A 20,050-nucleotide genomic window follows, 5' to 3' on the forward strand; every position below is an offset into this window, starting at 1 on the left:
CATACTTCATATCTAATTCAATTCACTGTTTCATGTCTAAAATCCTCTTTCTACTCAATTTGACCTAATTGTTATGATTTATCTTTCGCGGTCAACTTTGGTCAAAATGGGGCATTTTATCAGTTTCTTATAGTCATTCTTGGGTTCTAATCATCTATCTCTCATCTTGGACATTGCTCTATTCTAATTTTCCCATGTCTAGCTACTTTCTACTTCCTCTTTCCTCTTTTCGATTTCGATCCCAAGGGGGCAGAAATACTCTATTGCTGATTGTTACAACTATCTATTTCTTAGGAGCATTTGTTTAACCTTATCACTTGCTCTCGATCTATTTGAGAATTCTTTTCGGATCCTAACATCATCTTCTTAATGTTCAATACTACCGCTATCAGGCTGTGCATTCAGGACTTGCTATCTATTTCTGCATTTCATTCTTTGGAATCAGATATCTATATCTATCATCGCCTACTTGGCTTCGATTTTCTTTGACATAATGTGTTCCTAGATCGATCACGCATTAGTCAAAGAGGGGCAAATGTAATCACCTAAAAATGGTCATCTAGACTATTAGCCCCCTTTTCAACATTTTGGCTAAATTAATTTAATCATTTACCTAGACCAAATTGCTAATAATCAATTTATTTGATTATAACCTATAGTTTGACTATGCTATCCTAAGTTCATTATTTGATTAAAAGAACATGTCCCCTTTTAATTAAATAAAAGACCCCATTCTTCTAACCCACTTAAAGTGCACACATAAAGTCCTTTTTCTATTTTGCAATTAAAAGAAAAGGCTTTGTGACTTTTGTCTTATATGACAAGTCAACTTATATTCTATTGGTTGACTTGTGTGTGCACATGGATCACTCTTCTTTTTGAATTCCACCGTTGATCATCCACCATCTTCATCTTGATCTCCACCGTCCATCCATCTTTAAAAGGGAGAGAGTTTTCCCCCTCAATCAATTCTCATTTTGAATATTGTTATGCTGCAAGTTTTCTTAGAGGTTTCTTTGGAGCTTTGTGGAGAACTTCTATTTCTTGTCTACATTCTCTCATCCATGGCATCATGGCATTCTAGCTTAGCTTAGCTTTCATTTTTACATGTAGCTTAATCTCACCTAGGTTAATAATGGTATTGTAACACTCTCATACATGTTTTAGCATAGCTTCACTTTGCATCTCATTCTAGTTTAATCTTCATTTGCATTGCATTCTTGAGGAACTCCTTGGGACATTTTCATTCTTGCATCTTCTTTGGAACCTCCCATTGCATGGTTTACTAGCAAGAAGAGTATCTCTAAGGCTATCTGAGAGCTTTCTTACTCTTGAAATACACTCTCTTGTACTCCATGGATAGGGAGCTCTAAGCCGGCATCCAAGCATTCTGAACTCATGGAATCGTTTGGATAGAAGGGTTTAGAGTGAGACACTTTCGAGTGTACAACAGCAATATGACCAATTTCCTCACATGAAAAATAGATTAGATGAACTTTACCTTTGTATTTTCCTTTGCCTCTAGAATATTTCCTGGCAAGTAGGGCTTCAACTACTTCAAGATCACTGTTAGAACTCTTCTCTGATTCTTTTTCACTTTTTGACTAACTGTCCTTTATCTTCTTGCCCTTTTCTTTGAGTGAAAGCTTGGCTTCAAATGCTAATTCAATGTTCTTGGAGGATGGAACATAGTTGTCATAGTTATCTAGCTCAAATGCAGTCAATCTTCCTACTATAGCATCCAAATTTATCTTATGATTTTCTTCACATCTTCTTTCTTGAATTGTAGATACTCTAATTGCATAAATGGCAAACAATGTTCTAAGAAGATTACTTACAATTGTTTTCTCTTTGATATCTCCTCCAGAAGCTTTGATTGTATTGACACTTGCTTTGACTCTTTCAACATATTTGGTAATGTTTTCATCCTCTCTCATTCTCATTTGATCAAATTGTCCTCTTAGACTTTCTACTTTGGCTCTCCTTACATTTTCATCATCTCCATAGATATCCTTCAACTTGTTCCACATGGAAAAGGTAGTTTTGTAGTCCTTGATATCATCAAATTCTTCATAGCTTAGAGCAGATGCAATGTCTATCATCATGGTGTTGTGAGTCTTCTTCTCAGCAATGTCATTAACATATAATGTACCAGCAGGAGTTGTATATTCTTCATCAAAATATTTCAATCTTGTATCTCCAATGGAAGCCAGATAGAGTCTCATGAGACCTTTCCATGTTGAAAAGTTATCCCTATTAAGCCTTGGAATTTCCCTCTTGTAAGACATCTTGATCTTTAGCTTAGATCCTTGAAATCCTTCCCGCAAGCACCAAAAGCTTTGATACCAATTTTTGGAAATATAGCTAGAGTAACTAGAAAGGGGAGGGGGGGGGGGGGGGGGGGGGTGAATTAGTTACCACAAAAATAAATCCATAGATCTCTTAGATGTCTGATGAAACTAGTTACTGTTGTCACTCAGTAAACATACAAAAAAATGCTGTAACTCGATAAATGCAGTGTATGTTATCTTTAAATAGATCTTAAACATTCACAATGATTAACATGCATGCATAAAAGAAATAATATGAACACATGAGACACCAAATTAATGTGGAAACCCAATATGAGTAAAACCACCAAGTAACTAGCTACTAATTTTCACTCTTTTTAACTAAGCCCTGTTAGGAGCCAACCTGGTTAAAGATTACAAAACACACTATTATGTGTGATATTGTTAGAGGATTTAATCACTTGTTAGGGGTGGCCTTGCAAAAGGTCTTTGGAATAATTCAATAGAACTGTCACCTTGTTAGAGGATTTACAAATGGCTATTAAACCAACTCTGTTAAGAGATTTAGGAATCAATACTACAATGGTGAGAAAGCAATAATGAATTGACCTAAATGAGATGCAATTGAATTGCTGATATAGATCTCTATTCTTTTGCAATAGATCCTTCCTGATCAAATAAATCTTTACTGCTCCTCAAGGATATCTAACCATCCTTCAAAGTTCACTCACACTTTCCTCTTCACACAATCAATACACTTGTATGCTCGTTCATTACACTTTAGAATTCTCAACTTGACCTTTTACTTATACCTTAAAAATTGTCAAGTTGGCTCATTTACAACTTATAATTACCAATAATCATTACCCCAGTCAGCTACAAACATTACATAAACTAATCAAACTTTATTTCCCAAAATAATGAATCCTTCATTGGCTGACCCTGCTCGATAAACACTGTTCCTTAATTGATTACGTGTGTTAACCAATTGAAGCTTGGTTAACACAACAAACCTTGCAAAATCCTTTAGAGACTAAGTGAACTTAGTAAACACTGACTTTCTTTTGTTAACCTTGTGAGCTTAGTTACCACTGACTTCTGCCACAAAATCCTTCGATGCCCGAGTGAGCTTAGTAGACATTGTTTCCACAGAGTAATTTTTAGGAATGCTTGGTAGACTCTAAAATTTTCTTTGTTGACCAATTGATCTTGGTAGATACTGTCTGCCAAGTGATATGACATTTGTGTAACGTCAAAGACAACACACAATTAAACAATTGTTTCCACAGAGTAATTTTTAGGAATGCTTGGTAGACTCTAAAATTTTCTTTGCTGACCAATTGAGCTTGGTAGATACTGTCTTCCAAGTGATATGACATTTGTGTAACGTCAAATACAACACACAATTAAACAATTGTATCCAATAGTAAACTCCACAAGTAGAGATTAAGGGGGGTATTATAAATATAATTCTTTCATTGGATGTATTTAATTTGGGATATTCCAAAGATCCCTACATGTAGTTTGTCCTCTTGTACACATGTGGAGGACATGCCATTTACTTTTCCTCTAGTCCACATGTGAGCACAACTCATTTTATAAAGAAAATTAGTTTATCCTTCTTAAGAGGATCTTGACACTTTGCACACACTTATTATGAATGTGACATTCATATAAATGAGAGTTACACATGTGACCACATGAAAATCCTTTCTCATCTCCATAAAAGAGATTCTTCTTTACACATCACATTGATGTTATTGTAATGAGCTATTTTTCTCCAAATCTCTCTCTCTCTCTCTCTCTCTCTCTCTCTCTCTCTCTCTCTCTCTCTCTCTCTCTCTCTCTCTCTCTGTAGGCTTTTTCCTTCCTTAATAATAATCAGAAGGGGTTTCTTTGCTTTCCCGTTTCAAAACATTGTCTCCTTGTTGCTCTACTTTGGTGTATGCTTTTGGAAGTTGTTTATTTCATGGTAACATTTCATCTCACTCAACTTTCTTGGATAGATTTCATTTTCGTTGCTCTCATATACCTTTTTTTGAGAATCTAACATTAAACCATTTAAAAATTTACTATTACACTAAATTGAACCTAAACTTAATACTCAAAAAATTTAGACCCTTAAATAGAACCCTAATCTCAAACTTAACATATGAAAAATAGACTCTAAAGACATAATAAAATTAAACCTATTAAATGCAAAACTTATTGCTAACCCTAATTGATGTTCTAATCCTATATGTTAAGCCTTAATCCTTATACAAACCTTGATATAATCCTAAAATAAAGCCACTTTAAAATTCAGCTCTATACTAAATTGAACCTTCACCCCAACAATAAAAATAAAATAAAAATAATACAAAAAATTAATACAAACGTTAAATAAAATCAAACCTCCAAAATGTTAAACATTGTTAGTAACCCTTATTGACACCCTAATCCTAAATTTGTTAAACCCTAATCCTAGTGCCAACCATAAATCATGACCATAATATAAACCCATAACCCTAACATTAACATATAATTCTAATCCTAATTAAATCATTATCCTAATAATAAATATTAAACCCTAAATTTAAATGGTGAAACATAATCCTAACTTTGATTGCTAAAGCATATTCATAATGTTAGAATCTACCACTAAATTCTAAATCCCTAAACCTTAAATTCTAATTTAAATCATAATCTTTATGTTAAACCCTAATCCTTAATGGTCCACCCTAAATTCTACACTCTAATTCAAGTAGACTCTATCCATAATTGATAAACCATGATCATAAATGTAAAATCATAAACCCTAATTTAAACTATAATCCTAAATTCTAAATCCTAATCTTGAATGTTAAACCCTAAATCCTAATCTAAACGCTATTATATATCCTAATCCTACTTATTAAACCTTAATCCTAAATAATAAAACCTAATCTTAATCCTAATCCTAATCCCAATCCTAAACATGATATAAGTCGTAATTCATCCTAACCCTAACCCTAACCTTAATTCTTTATATATCTTTTCTAATTTAATCTCAAAAAATATTTCAAAAACTATGATTTTAATACTAAACCCTAATTCTAAATGGTGAAACATAATATGAACCTTGATTGCTAAATCATATTCTAATGTTGAATTTTAGTACTAAATTCTAAACCCCAACCCCTAAATCCTAAGTTAAAGCATAATCATAATGTTAAACACTTATCTTAAATGACACACATTAAATTTCAAATATTAATCCTAACCTAAATTTGTAGACTTAACCAATAAATGATAAAACCTAATCCAAAATGTAAAACCCTAAACCCTAAGTTATGCTATAATTGTAAACTCTAAATTGATCTTAAATGTTAAATTCTAAATCCTAATCTAAACCCTATGTTAAACCCTAATCCTAAATGATAAGCCATAATTCTAAATATGAAACCCTAATCCTAATCATTTAACCTATTTTTAAATAATAATGCATAATCATAATTTTATTATTGAGTTTTAACCCCAATCTTAATCCTCACCAAATATGATATTAGTCCTAGCTCAAACCATAATCCTCATCCTAACTATAACCCTAAACACACTCTTACTTCTTTATATAACTTTTCTAATTTTGTCATAAAATATCATAAACCATGATATTTGTGCTAAATTCTTAATAGTGAAACTTAATCCTAATTTCTAAACCATATTCCTAATGCTAAACACCAATAGTAAATTCTAAACCCCAAATCTTAAATCCAATGTTAAATCATTATCCTAATGCTAAACTTTAATCCTAAAAAGTACACCCTAAATTCTAAGTCCTCATCCAAACCCTAATTTTTATATTCTAATGATGAACCCTAATCCTAAATATACAATGCTAAGCTCTAATTTAAACTATAATCCTAAATCCTAAATCCTAAATTATAAACCCTGATCTTGAATGTTAAGCCTTAAATCCTAATCTAAACCCTCTATCAAACCCTAATTCTAAACATCAATACCTAATTTTAAATATTAAACTTAATCATGATTCTAATTATTGAACCTTAATCCTAATACTAATCCTAATCCTAACCATATCCATATCTCGTACCTAACCTTGATCCTTATCTAACCCTAATCCTAATACTAATACTAAACATGATATTAGTCCTAGCTCAAAACCTAATTCTTAACCTATCCTCAACCCTTAATTCTAACCCTAACCCTAATCATAAAATTAATTTTAATTTTGAACCCTAGCACCAATATTAACATAGTATTATAAAAAATAATCTATATTTGGGCATATGCACCAAGATGGTATGCAAAAAAGTGGACACCATGAAAGAGAATTCAATAGTATGCATAACGAGATCACGTTATGTGTAATTTTAATCAAATTTAAAAATAGACCTTGGCTCATTACTGAGCCAAGAAAAAAATATTAATTTTTTTGAAATTTTAAATAACATAATCACGTTATGATTAGCCAAACACTATCGTGTTATTAAGAAATAGAAGCATTGTTTCTAGTCCTTCATAACCCCATCGGGTTATGATGAACTAGAGGGATTTATTACTTCTTGGGTCACAATCATTATCATCATATAACATAGGCTCACATGCATATCTTACTTCTTTCCTTTGCTTCTTTCCCCTTTCTAGCTCTTCAGATCCTCATCTATAACTTCTATCATGGGTCCAAGAAACTCTTCCCACTCTATTCCATTAACTAGGTGGGCTTTGTCTCTTAATCCTGAGAAATTGGTTAATAGTTTCATTCTTAACATAATTCATAACCACATTCTCCATATCTAGTTTTCTTCTTGATCCCTGCAATATTTTCTCCTCAATTGAACATTTTGTAATCAGTTGATATACAACCATAGCTTTCTCTTGGTCAATCCTTTAGGCATGTGATTGAGCTCGTAGGTCCATAGAAGAGTTTAAATATAGATCTAGTAGAAGAATAGTATTAGATCTATCAAGTGTTCCCTAAGGGGATATAAGATCCCTTAAGGAACACTTGATAGTTGTAATGTGTCCCAAGGGGTCATAAGAGGTGAGCTAATGTCCCTTTTGAGAAGTTCTAGGACCCCTTATGACCCCTTTTGACACATTATAGCCATCATGTGTGCCCTAAGTGGATCTAATACTATTCTTCTACCATATCTAGATTTTAACCCTTTTGTGGATCCATAGAATCAATTACATACCTAAATTATTGGCTAAGAGAAAATTGTGATTGTATAGAATTGACTGCAAAATGTTTAGTTGAGGAGAAAATATTGCAATGATCAAGAAGAAAACTGGCTATGGAGAATCTGGTTATGAATTATGTTAAGGAAGGGGAAAGTAGTGTTGAGCTATCATTTTTCATGATGCTTAACGACATGAATTCTTTCAAACTCCTCTCTTGAAAAGCTAATCTAGGATCAACTCCAAGGTTTTGGGCAATCTTGTGACCTGCTAGAATTTGCTTAGTTGAAGATAAATGTGAGTGTTCACAAGAAGGCCTTTGCTGGTTCTCTAAACAATTCAGATAAGATTTTGAATTTGATTTCTATCTCATAATAACAACCACACAAAAAAGAAATATATTTTTGTATTTTTCTATTTTTTAATGAATGCAATCTAACAATGCAACTATATGAATTCCTAATTTAACCAAGGTGTTAGTAAAGCAAATAAAAAATATAGGGTAAGAAGAGATTTAAGCAAATAATATGAAAAGTAAAATCTTAATGGACATAAGCCACAAAAACAACACATCTATGAGTTAACCCTTTAAAAAGATCATTAGGTAACCAATGAAAATAGGAGCAACGCTTCCTTAATTCCATTGATGCAATCATCGATGGGAATTTAGTAACCATAAGGTGTTTCACTTTTCATCAAATCACAAGGCCATAGAAAGTGTGCTCATGCAAGACAAAGGATATGTAGGAACAATATAGATGATCACTTCTCAAACTAAGTACATCAGTAGAATTTGTAAAATTGTAGCAAACACCAGAATTAAAAATCACACAACCAAAACAATGCAATAAAACTATTGGCTTAATTACATTCCATGAACATACATTCATAAAATATAACACACTTAGGCAAAAATAACTACACTCCAAATGCAAGCACCAATAGCATATATTATTGCATCAAAATAATGGTGGCCAGGAATACATTTTACATTCCTGAATTTATAAGAAATCTTCTCCTCAATTTGTGTTGAGAGTGAGAGATATCTTTATGCAAATATATTCTTCTAAACTAATAAAAACAAATCTAATTATGTACAAACTAACTATCTAACTGGTGCTAAGTAGGACTCCATCCATATTTATATCATTAAATGGATGCATAAGCCTTCACATGTCTTAAAACAAAGGAAGCATGAGAAAATAAGAAAAAGAAAGCCTTTAGATGATGTAGGAGTGTCTGGAAGTGCCAAAAATAGAAACTCCATCTTCACTAGGTGTTCGTAGGAATTAAACTACTGTCAGAATGCATTTCTAATGCATGGAAAAATCTAAATTTATAATTGACAGTTAATTGTTGGTGCACCTCTAACTTTCTCAAAAAATTCCAGCACACCTTTGAAAAAGCACACCTCCACACCTAGCGCACCTGCGTACCTTGGAAGTAGGTTCAAAAAATGCAAAATTTCACCAAGTGTCAAAACTAAAATTCTAGCTTGTGGGTTTTGTTCCCCTTCATACCAGAGCCATGTCTGGATATTTTCTCTTGAATTTCTCAATAATCTTAGTGACTTGAGCTACATATGGAAAATCTAAGACTTCATATTTTCCCTTCACTTTCTACCTATAGTTGCCCACTTCGATGCGAGTCTCTGCAAAATCTCCTAGTTTCACCTCTAAATCTACTATTGCTTCTTCAGTCCTAAATTCTTGTCTAATATCATCATCATTAGAATCTTCTTCAAAAGTCTTCTGAAACTATTCAACAACTACTTCCACAGACATCAATTTGTCCCTTGAATCATCCTAAAAAAATCTAAACATGCATCACTATAATGTTTCTTTGCTTCCAAAATTTTCTCTTGGGTTTGATCCTTGAGCTTATGAATTTTCATATGTAATGTCTCCATTAATTTATTACCATTTGCAATCTTCTCTATCCAATCATCAATTTTATCTAACTCTTCTGTTGTATATACCTCCATTAACATTTGATACCTTTGGCCTTTGATCGACTATAGTGTTTGTAGGTCCTTGCCCCAGTATGTACTTTGTCCATCAAACCCAAATCCTGATTCAAAATGGCTATAAAATTTTCTACATTATTCTACAAATGGTGTAGTAGCTTAAGATTTCCTTGTATAATCTGTACACCTTTTTCTTCAAAAATCTCTCGCCATTGCTGACAAGCTTTCAAAAATGGATCAAGTTGTATTGTCTCCTTATCGCTTTTCTCCAATGCTACATTCAAAGTATCCTCGAGAATTTCAGGATCTAAGGGACCAACCACTTTATTTAGATATATTTTTAGGATCTCATTCTATTTTTTAAGTGTTATCAATTCTGTATCATCTTGTTCTAAGTGTCTAGACACTTCTTTAATTCTAGTTGTCACCATTTACTTGGAAGTGTCCAACGTGGGTTTCCCAAGCACAACCTCCCTAATTTGATAATCCTTTAGACTCAATTCTTCAACATCTACATGCAAAGGAGGGATGGCAACATGAGCAAATAAATCTTGATTCTGATCACTCATGATGAAGGCAAATGTCCATGCATCTTTTGGTGGTAACTTAGGTTTCCTGAGAACTTCAATCAATTCTCTCATATCCTCTTCCTCAATGGAGTGTTGCTGCCTTTTATTTCTAATTACCTCCTTTCTCAACCATCTTGGAATATGCTCCATTAGAGATTTTCCTTTTGATGATGAACGAGTTTTCTCTTCTATGCTCTTCCCCTTATCACTTCTCTCTAGAATCTTCTCCTTTTGTGAGAGATTGACATCGAGAGTCTCTATATCCATTGAGTCCATAGTTATCACCTCTGTGTCTTGGGAAGTTTGTTGAGGTTGTTCACATATTTACCCTTCCTTTGACACTTCATCGGTGGATATTTGTTGTGGCTCTTCCTCCTATTCTTCTTGAACCTATTCTTCTTCATGGCTCAGAGGAAGAGGAGTAATCAAACCTTTATCCATGCAAAATGTAACTAGATTTGGTGATGGTGGAGCTACTTTGGGTCCTTGTGGCTGTGATGGCAACTAACTCCAATCCTCTTGTTGAGGTTAATTAGTTGGAGTATCCCTTATTTTATCTCCCACCAATTCAGTATCAATTGACATACAATCAAAATTTGACATCTGAAAGACATCAGTGCCTTCGCCTTCTTGCTCATCAATCCATTGCTACAACTCATCTTTTGATGTAGTAGACTAAACAGGATGCTAAAGAATGGATGGTGGTGTAATTGTGGAGCTTTTTCTCTGTTCTAACTTTGTGGCTCTGGCAAGATGAGTCCTTTGATTCAAAGGAAGGTTATCTTCTTTGTCCTCATCATCCTCTTCTTCCCATTCTTCTTGGATAACCTCTAGGACAGATGGGAAAGGAATAACTCTCCTAATCACCTTTTTTCTCCTCTTGACTAGAGTCTTGATTTTTCTTCTCTTAGGAGAAGATGGGGAGGCTTGTACCTCTTGTTGAGGTGAAAACACTTGTACTTCTATTTTAGCTACTCCTTGCCTTTGTTTAGTTGGTGGCACTTGAGGATTGTCCTAGGTATGTGTAGCTTCAATATTCTTTGACCCTTGTACATTTTCTGCCCCAGGCTGTGGCGGTACTTAAGTTGGTTCCTCTTCTAGCTTAGCTTGTTGGGAGAAGTTCTCTTCCTCTTTCCCTTACCTTTTTGATCCCTATAATATCCAACTTCTCTATCAAGTTGGTGTACTATTTCATGCCTCACTGGAGACTGAGTTGTAAAAGTGGGCACTATTACCTTAGCTCCTCTACCTTTTGCTAGGCAGGTTGAAGTGTGGAAGACTACCACTTGAGGAATTGGATCCAATTTGTAAGGTCTCTTAATCCAATCCTTAGTCAGTTTGATGACATGCCTAGCCTTGTGATTAATATCTAAGTTTTATTTCTTATCAACCTCAACATTCATAATGGGTTGATCACCAATCTTGTCCATATTGAACAATGGATCAAGGACATCCTTAGTATCCTATTGCATAACCTTCAAAGGAACCCTTATCTTTAAGGCACTTCACACTAGATAGAGAGTCAACCTACAATAATTCCTTATCATAGTCATTTACTATGTTCATCTAGTGGTCCTCAATTGCATCTTCATGTTGGAATGTCTTGCTAGCCAAATACTGCACTCTTCCAATGTTATCAAAATAAGGGCAAGAAGAGTTATATTCATCCAAGGGTTATAAATCCCACTCAGGCTCAAAAGATGGAATATCCTATCTCCAAACCACACTAAAATGTCCTATAGTAATAGGCCACACCTAGGTTATTTTGTGTTGCTTCCTTACTATGTTGTATGTAGATAAGAGTTGTCGAGCGATCTCCAACAATATAAGTATGTCTCTTGCATATCTAGGGAGCATCTTGGGATTGATAGTGGTACCCACTACCCTCAAATAAGTGAATTTTCAAAATTGGATATAATAGGCTCTAACTTCCCATAATATCTGCCACTACCTCCTCTGACATCCACTTCGCATAATCTCCTTCAATAAATTGGATAATTATGAATATAAATGTGTCATTCACTATCTTATATTCCTTGCTATGGTTTGGAAACTTTTTCTTCACCAACTAGGGATATACTAAATAGGGCCATTTGTTTGCATCTTGCATGCTACCCTTTTTGAAGAGTCCATCGCCCTTGTAGATAGCAGGTATACCAAATATGATGTCATGTAAAACTTATGATTATTCTTAACCATCACTAGCTGTTCATCCAAGTTCTCACTAAGAATAGAAGCCCAATCAATTGGCATCTTTTCTATCTTGATAGTATCAATAAAATGCACCATCCATATATTCATGTGTCTTGATGCTGGAAACCCCATGACTCTACTCAAGAGTATTATAGAATACCCGATATCTTCTTTCATGTAACCTCTCGTCATGTCCACTTTTCCTACTTTACACCTTAGAGAAATCTTCTCAATGAGGTATGAAGACTGTATGATTTCAAATGCTTCCTCTACATGTTCTTTGTACCATCTTTGTGCCTGGTGATAGGTTAATCTGATGAATTGATCTGCTCTTGGAAGATGGATCACCTTCTCTATATTATTAGGTTGGAGATCTAGTATGATCTCTTTAGTTATACTCTTCACGACCATTTCTTCAGAGACGTAGTTTTTTGCTAGTGTCATGATTAGCTCTAAGGACTGTACCGATACTAGATGTGATGCAATATTGACTAGTCCTGATCGGATAACAATGGATATCAATGGGGACCTCTCTATAGGCTTGTTACATAATACCAAGAATGCGTTCTAGTTTGTATGACCAAGTTCAGTGTCCTGGATCTTTGAATAATTATCTTGGAAGTGTGAATTTGATAGAACACCTTGGAACTTGAAGAACACTAGTTTTGGGACCATCTTTGTAGCAAGGAAGGACAATGATGAAACCATTAAATCTGCACAAAAATGTCTATTAGTCTTGAGTTGAAGAAAAATCAATTAATACAAACCATAATGACCACATGAAAAACCCAAAAAACCCTAATTGCTGAAAACAGCTAAAAACTCAAATTTTAACCCTATAAGGCAAAAAAGGGCACACTTGGCGCACCTCAGAGGTGTGCTAGGTGTGCCTACCTTTGACAAATTAGGGTGTGCATTTGGTACACCTTGGTTGAGGTTAACTTTATAAAAAGGGTGTGCAACAATGTACCTAGATAGGTGTGTTTCTACAAATCTATACTTAGATGTAAGTTATTTAAAGTTTTAAAGATTTATTGCAAAGAAAAAAGGTGCACAGCTGCACACCTTTTAGGTGTTTAATGTGTTTGTACTATTTTTGTGTACATGTGGAGTGGAGGAGACCCAACACAACAACACACCTGGATAGCTGTGTAGGTGTGGGTTAGGGATGCAGAGGAGAGAAAAGTGAAGAAGGGGTGAGGGTGTCCTAGGTTTTATAGACTTGGGACCCAGCGCACCTCTTTGAGGTGCACAATGTAGTAGTGCTGCTACGCTAGTGCATTGCTACGATACTACACTACTGCACACTTCAAAGAGGAAGTACTTTCCTTGAATATTTGGTGCACTAGCACACCTAGAGAGGTGTACTAGGTGTGCCATTTTGCTTGCAAAATATGATTTAGTTCCTCAGAATTTAGGTTTTCAAAATTTGGTTTTTCAAGCTGGGAGCCAGATTTGACCAAAGATACTAGGAAAAACCCTAGAAAAGACTTAGACCCTAGACTAGGGATCCAAAAAGATGGAAAATAAAGTAGAGGGTCCCCATTTGTAACGCCCCACCAAGGGATCCAAAATAATTAACCTAAAGTTTTACTAAGTTTGCCAAACATTTTTTTTTTAAAAGAAAGAAACATAAATCATACACATCAAACACATAGTAGTGGAAGCAATAACATATAATCATCTATAAGCATGCATAACAGGTTACATTCCATAAGGATTCCAAGACGTTGAGTCACATTTAAATTTAATTAATTCTAAGTCTAACCACTACCACATCCACATGAAAGAATAATCAGAAAGTCCAATGTCCATAATATACATTTGTTCCAAATGCCTCTTGAAAAATTAATTTGAAATGCTCAATCATCCACTGTACATGTCATAGGGTATGAAAGGCTTAAAAGAATATACATATGTAGAAATAAAGATACTTCATCCTCCACAAATCCATGATACAATGTATAGTAAAATAAATAAAACCATCTACCATACATGATACATCCATCCATCATAAAACACATCTAACTAAGTACACAATTCCTCCCAACCGTTAATAGCATCATAAGACCATCGTGGGTCCTAGCCATCCCCCGCATGTAACATCCTAAGTCACTGATAAGATTGTCGGTACTATAGTAATAGAGATGTCACTACTAAAACATGCTACAACATATGCATAAATAAATCTAACATGATAATCATCAATATAAGGAAATGCATCAGTAATAACATCACCTAAACATGATAAACAAGCATCCCAAGAAGCTCCATCCATGGCGACTATGGACGGATCTCAATGGTAAGAGTAAAAGCACTACCACCTGACTGCGTGGAACCTAAATGACCCACTCCCACTGCGCTAAGGAGATAGTCTCAAGTCCTAAACAAGATATCAAATCACATAACACAAAAACTCTCTAAGTTCAAAAAATCCTAAAAGTATACTAACTCAAAGGTTCCAACACATAGATCGGCATCTAGACCTAGAGGCACCACAAAGACACGTAGGAATCTACTATATAAGCGAGCAAGTGTCATCGCACAAATCACGTTCAGAGTTACCTGAGCAATCCCTTAGGAATCCCGAGTCCCTAGTGATCACTATGGGCACTAGTATCCTCTCATACTAATGAGGCATACAACAGAATGCAAGATCATAACCAAGCATTCTCTCTACTCCCATCCTAATTTGTACTAGCACTTGAGGCATGGGCAAGAACATACAATTAATCTTATTAGGTTCATTTTACTCTCATTTAGTGTAAATGTTATCACTTATTAAAAACAACTTACAATGAGTTACCCTAGCAGCCACTTAGGGCCTTAGCCCCCATTGCAAGCCACTTCTCGACACTACATATAGATTACCTACCCTAAGCTCATGAATCACAAATCAAAGAATCATAGTAAAATCACCTCAATCATATACACAAGTGATTGGAAAGCATCATAAAGATAATCATAATAATCACATCAATTCTCCACGAGCAACTGAAAAGCATCAAATGATAATCATAATAATCACAACAGTTCTCTATCAACAACTGAAGGCATCAATGATAAATCACAATATGTTCTCCAATGAGCAACCGAAAAATATCCCAAAATATATCACAACATTGATTGAAGACTCCAAAATGGTCAAGTCAAAACATGTCACAACATGACACCATCAAGAACAAATCACTTAAAACACATCAGTCCTCTCAAAGTGACTAGAAAGCAACCCAAGTATAACTGATCGAGAATAAAAAATGGTTAAGTTAGGTATGTCATAAACATACACCTCAGCTTCACACAAGAAGGCTGGAAAACAATAACAACAGTAAATACAGACATGTCATAGAGCATAGCATCACATTACCAAGGTTAGGTATAAAAGATCAAGACCAACATCAAGATGACATCACAAACATATAACCCCCGAGCCTTTGGTAACAACCTAAACTAGTCAACATCTAATCAACTCCAAAACCCCAAACATAAACATCACACAGAAGACAAGGTGTAAGTTCATAATTTGGCTTATTTTAAATCACATGGTTGGGTTAAAGATAAAGGTTTCAGTTTTCTCATTTCAGTGTATATTTCAAGTGTATAAGATTCTCAGTTAACCCTAACCATTAGCCCATTTTATTTTTAAATAATTTGCATGATTATCCCAATTCGATTAAATCAATTTCTAAAGTACTCCATGAATTTTTTAAATTTTTTTTATTTAAATTATTTATTGAAAATTAATTTACAATTATTTTTTTAAATATTTTTTTTAAAAACTCAATATTATCGATAGCAATGATTAAATAATTTCAAAACTTCACTTTATATCAATATTTATTAATTAACCTTAATTAAACTAAATTTAATTAAGTTAATTATTAATTTTTAATACAAAACTATCTGAATATTCCAATAATTATCCGTCATTAATATTTAATTAAGTTAACCATAACTTCATTAATTAAAAATTAACTAAACTTAATTATGTTAATGCTTATATTATAAAACAATAATAAAATGTATTACTAATTATTATTAAATAATAATAAGTAATGTTAAAATCTTATTGTAATATTATTAATAATAATTAATAATAATATTAAAAATGATTAATATATATTATTAATTATAATAATTTAATGTCAATAACCAAAAACTATTAATAAATTGTTATTAATTTTAAAATAATAATAAACTTTTCTTTTAAAATCTTAACACACTAAACATAGACCATAACCTATGTTAATGGGCCTACGTATTTAAAAAAAAAAACACATTGGGCGCTATTTTAAAACAGTCGCCACCTTATTAATATAGGACCGTGCGGCCCCACTTTCTCGCCCATCGCAGGTCCATGTGGAAAGTATGCCGCCGTCAGAGGGGTATGGGGTAAGTTTTTAATTATATATATTTTTTAATAATTTTTTTTAAATTAAAAACTTTACAACACTTTTTCCTAGGTAATTTATGTATTATATATATATTTTAATATATAAATTTTATTATAATTTATTTATTTATTTTTTTAAATTTCAAAAGCAACATCTTAACAATAAATAAATAAATAAATAAATATATATATATATATATATATATATATATATATATATATATATATATATATATATATGAGAAATATATTTTATATGATTTTTTTTTTTAAAACAAACTTCTTTCTCCAAATTAAGAATTTTAATAAATATTATTTATTATTTTTTTAATATAAATTTTATCAAAAGCAACATATTAACAATAAATAAATATATATATATTTTTAAAAGAAATATATTTTATAAGATTTTAAAAAAAACAAACAAACTTCTTTCTCCAAATTAAGAATTTTAATAAATATTATTTATTATTTTTTAAATATAAATTTTATCAACACCTTCTCATATATATATATAACCTTTGCAATTTAAGTCTGATAGGAAAATTATAATTAACCAATCGAATTTTCAATTTCCAATTTTCTTTTTTATTTCAAACCGTTCTCGAATCAAATTCTAATTTATTTAATCTACAAAACAGGGTTTTCCGATTACTTTACTAATCACCACATGTGCAGAAGGTGATGTCATGTTTTTCAATAATTTACAACATTGAAATATTCATAATTCATCACAGAGAAATTTAGATTTACAATCCACAGTCGCGAAGAAGATAGAATTATTTAAATAACATAATTAACTGTGCAATTCAAAAAAATAAGAACCTGCCTAGTTTTGATGCTAGAATCACAACACCCAGAAGATTTGCAGGAGAATTTGCTTCTATCCAAGAACTTCTTTCTAAAAATCTTCCCCAAAACTTCCCTTCCAAAATTCACTTCCAAATTTGCTTCCAAAATTCGCATCCAAATTCCTCCTCCTTGAAAATGAACCACCAAATTGAGATAAAGAGTTCTCTCCTTAAATCAGGGCACTAATTGTGCGTTCATCCGAGAGAACCCTTTGCTCACCAAACTCAACTCCAAAATAACTTTTCTTAATCTTTACTTTATCTTGCATTAATCTTTTTCATGCACATTAAAAGAATTATTAAATCACTTCATTAAATTTTCACTTGACTTATTTTAATTAATTAATTAAGTTTTAACCTCATGCGCACTTTATGCAATTAAGATATCTTTATTAGATTCACTTATTTTATCTTTTAAATTAATTTCTTATATTTTAATTTCATGCATAAATCATGCGAACTTACAACTTTTTAATAATTAATATCTTTTCACTTTTTAATTTATTTTACAAACTTAATTGATAAACTATTTATTAACTTAAATAATAATAATATTTAGCATTTTTTTAAAAATGAACTCTAAATATATTATTATTAAATAAAATAAATATTATCATGTTCTAAAATTTAAACTTATAACTTTTATCCCAAATTTAATTCTTTTTATTTAATTAATTTCTCAATTAATTAAATATAATTAGATATTAAAATATCATATTAATTTTTCATTAAATTAAATCATTAATTAAATCTTTAATTAGACTTAATTAATAGAAAATACACCAAAGACTCATAAAAAAACATACGGAAACCGATCATAGCAAAACACATACAAATTCAAACTAAAGAGTTATAATAACGAATTAATGTCATCCGATGCATTCAGAGGGTACTCAACTCAGATACTTGTCCTAATTATCATTTTAGGACAAATGGCTTAAGGGTTTAGGATTTGGACATAAGAATTTATCTCCTCTCTCTTACCATTGAGATAATGCGATAGGGTATGCTCATCCTGGCAATTCAGAGAAGTTGATACCTAGTACCTACAACCTACATAAAATCCACGCATGTACAAACACAATATTCTAAGCTAAACAAGCAATGGTAGGAAGTAGTGCATCGTGTAGATCCTGACTAGTAGGTGACTACGACTCTCTTCCTTAACCACATCAGAAACACCATACATAAAGAAAACAAACACACACACCATACACATGCAAGTATGAGGTAAGTATCCATAAGAAAACACATAGGATAATAAACCATCTAACTAATCATCATCATTTAATCAAATGAATGCAAAACAATATTTGATAATCTCTAATCAGTGCTACTAATCATCAAACATGAAATTGGCTTAAAAGGGTTTGACAATGATAGCAAAATGTAACTTAGGGGCAGGCACTACACCATTTCTAGGAAAAATGGGGTGTGCATTATGGAACTTGTCGAGGCTAATTATTGCCTCTATTTTATGATAATTTTAATACTATGTTTTAGTACCACCAGGACACTTGTGAACTTATGTTTACCTGAATTGATGATTAAAATCTAGAATAGAACCATTAACCCATGGGTAGATAGTATGTCATATTTTTCCAATATTATATATATAATGCAGTATTTCATATAACCATTAGAATGTGTGTTCTAATGTTTGGATTTAATTTGATTATGCTTATTTACAAATATCTCTGCATTATAACTAACCTGTTAGCAAAGCTAGTTGAAGATGGTTAGAAGCATTTAAGGGAGAACGTTGAAGATGGCTAACGACATTCAAGGAGAAAACATTAAGGTTCAGCCACAGTGGAGTGGAAGAAGTCATAACAGTACCAAGAGACATGACTGCTACCAAGGAGGAGCTATGAAGAATTGCTATATTTTCTTTGCATTTACTATTGTGTCAGATCAGTTGCCCAAAATTTATTACTCATACTGTGAACTGTTTCCTTCTTTCTCTCTAATGGATTTGTAGTTAGTTAGTTTGCTTTCCTATTTTTGAACAAGTGTCAATCCTCTATTTATAGGGATCAAATCAATGGTGTTAAAAAGTTAGAAGAAAGTTTATGGAAAGAAACTGTTGACTCTTGCAGTGAGTTGTTTTTACAATTTTATGTATCGTTCTCATGTAAGAAATTTGGAACATAATGAAATAACTCTTGGTTTACACTCTGTGTTAGTAGATTAGTAGAAGCTGACCAAAGGAACCCACTTGGAAGGTGGATTAGATTAGAGTAGTATAGATTTGTTTTTAGTATTTCTAGTATTGCAGGTAGAAGTTATAAGTTCATTCCTGTAGCATCACACTTTGTGAGTGTTCCTGTAGCATTTGTAAGAATAGTTATAATAGATGAACTAAGTTGGAATATAAGTTAGTATTCAATTGTATATCCACCATTCATTTTAGTGAGGAGTTAAGTGTGTTAGTTTCCTGCAGCACTAGTGTAGGTTCTTTCCTTGCATTTTACTTTACTGCACCATAAGCATAATGACTCATTAAGAAATCTAGTGCACATATCGTGCTAACCATTTCAAGTATATGTCCCTAAGTTGATAAATTAAATGCACCTCATGGTGGGGAAAATAGTCCTTAGATTGAATATACTATTCCTAAGTACAGC

The sequence above is a fragment of the Cupressus sempervirens genome, chromosome 9 (genome assembly GCF_028749045.1).
Source record: "Cupressus sempervirens isolate cs-2001-9-10 chromosome 9, ASM2874904v1, whole genome shotgun sequence".
Taxonomy (NCBI): domain Eukaryota; kingdom Viridiplantae; phylum Streptophyta; class Pinopsida; order Cupressales; family Cupressaceae; genus Cupressus; species Cupressus sempervirens.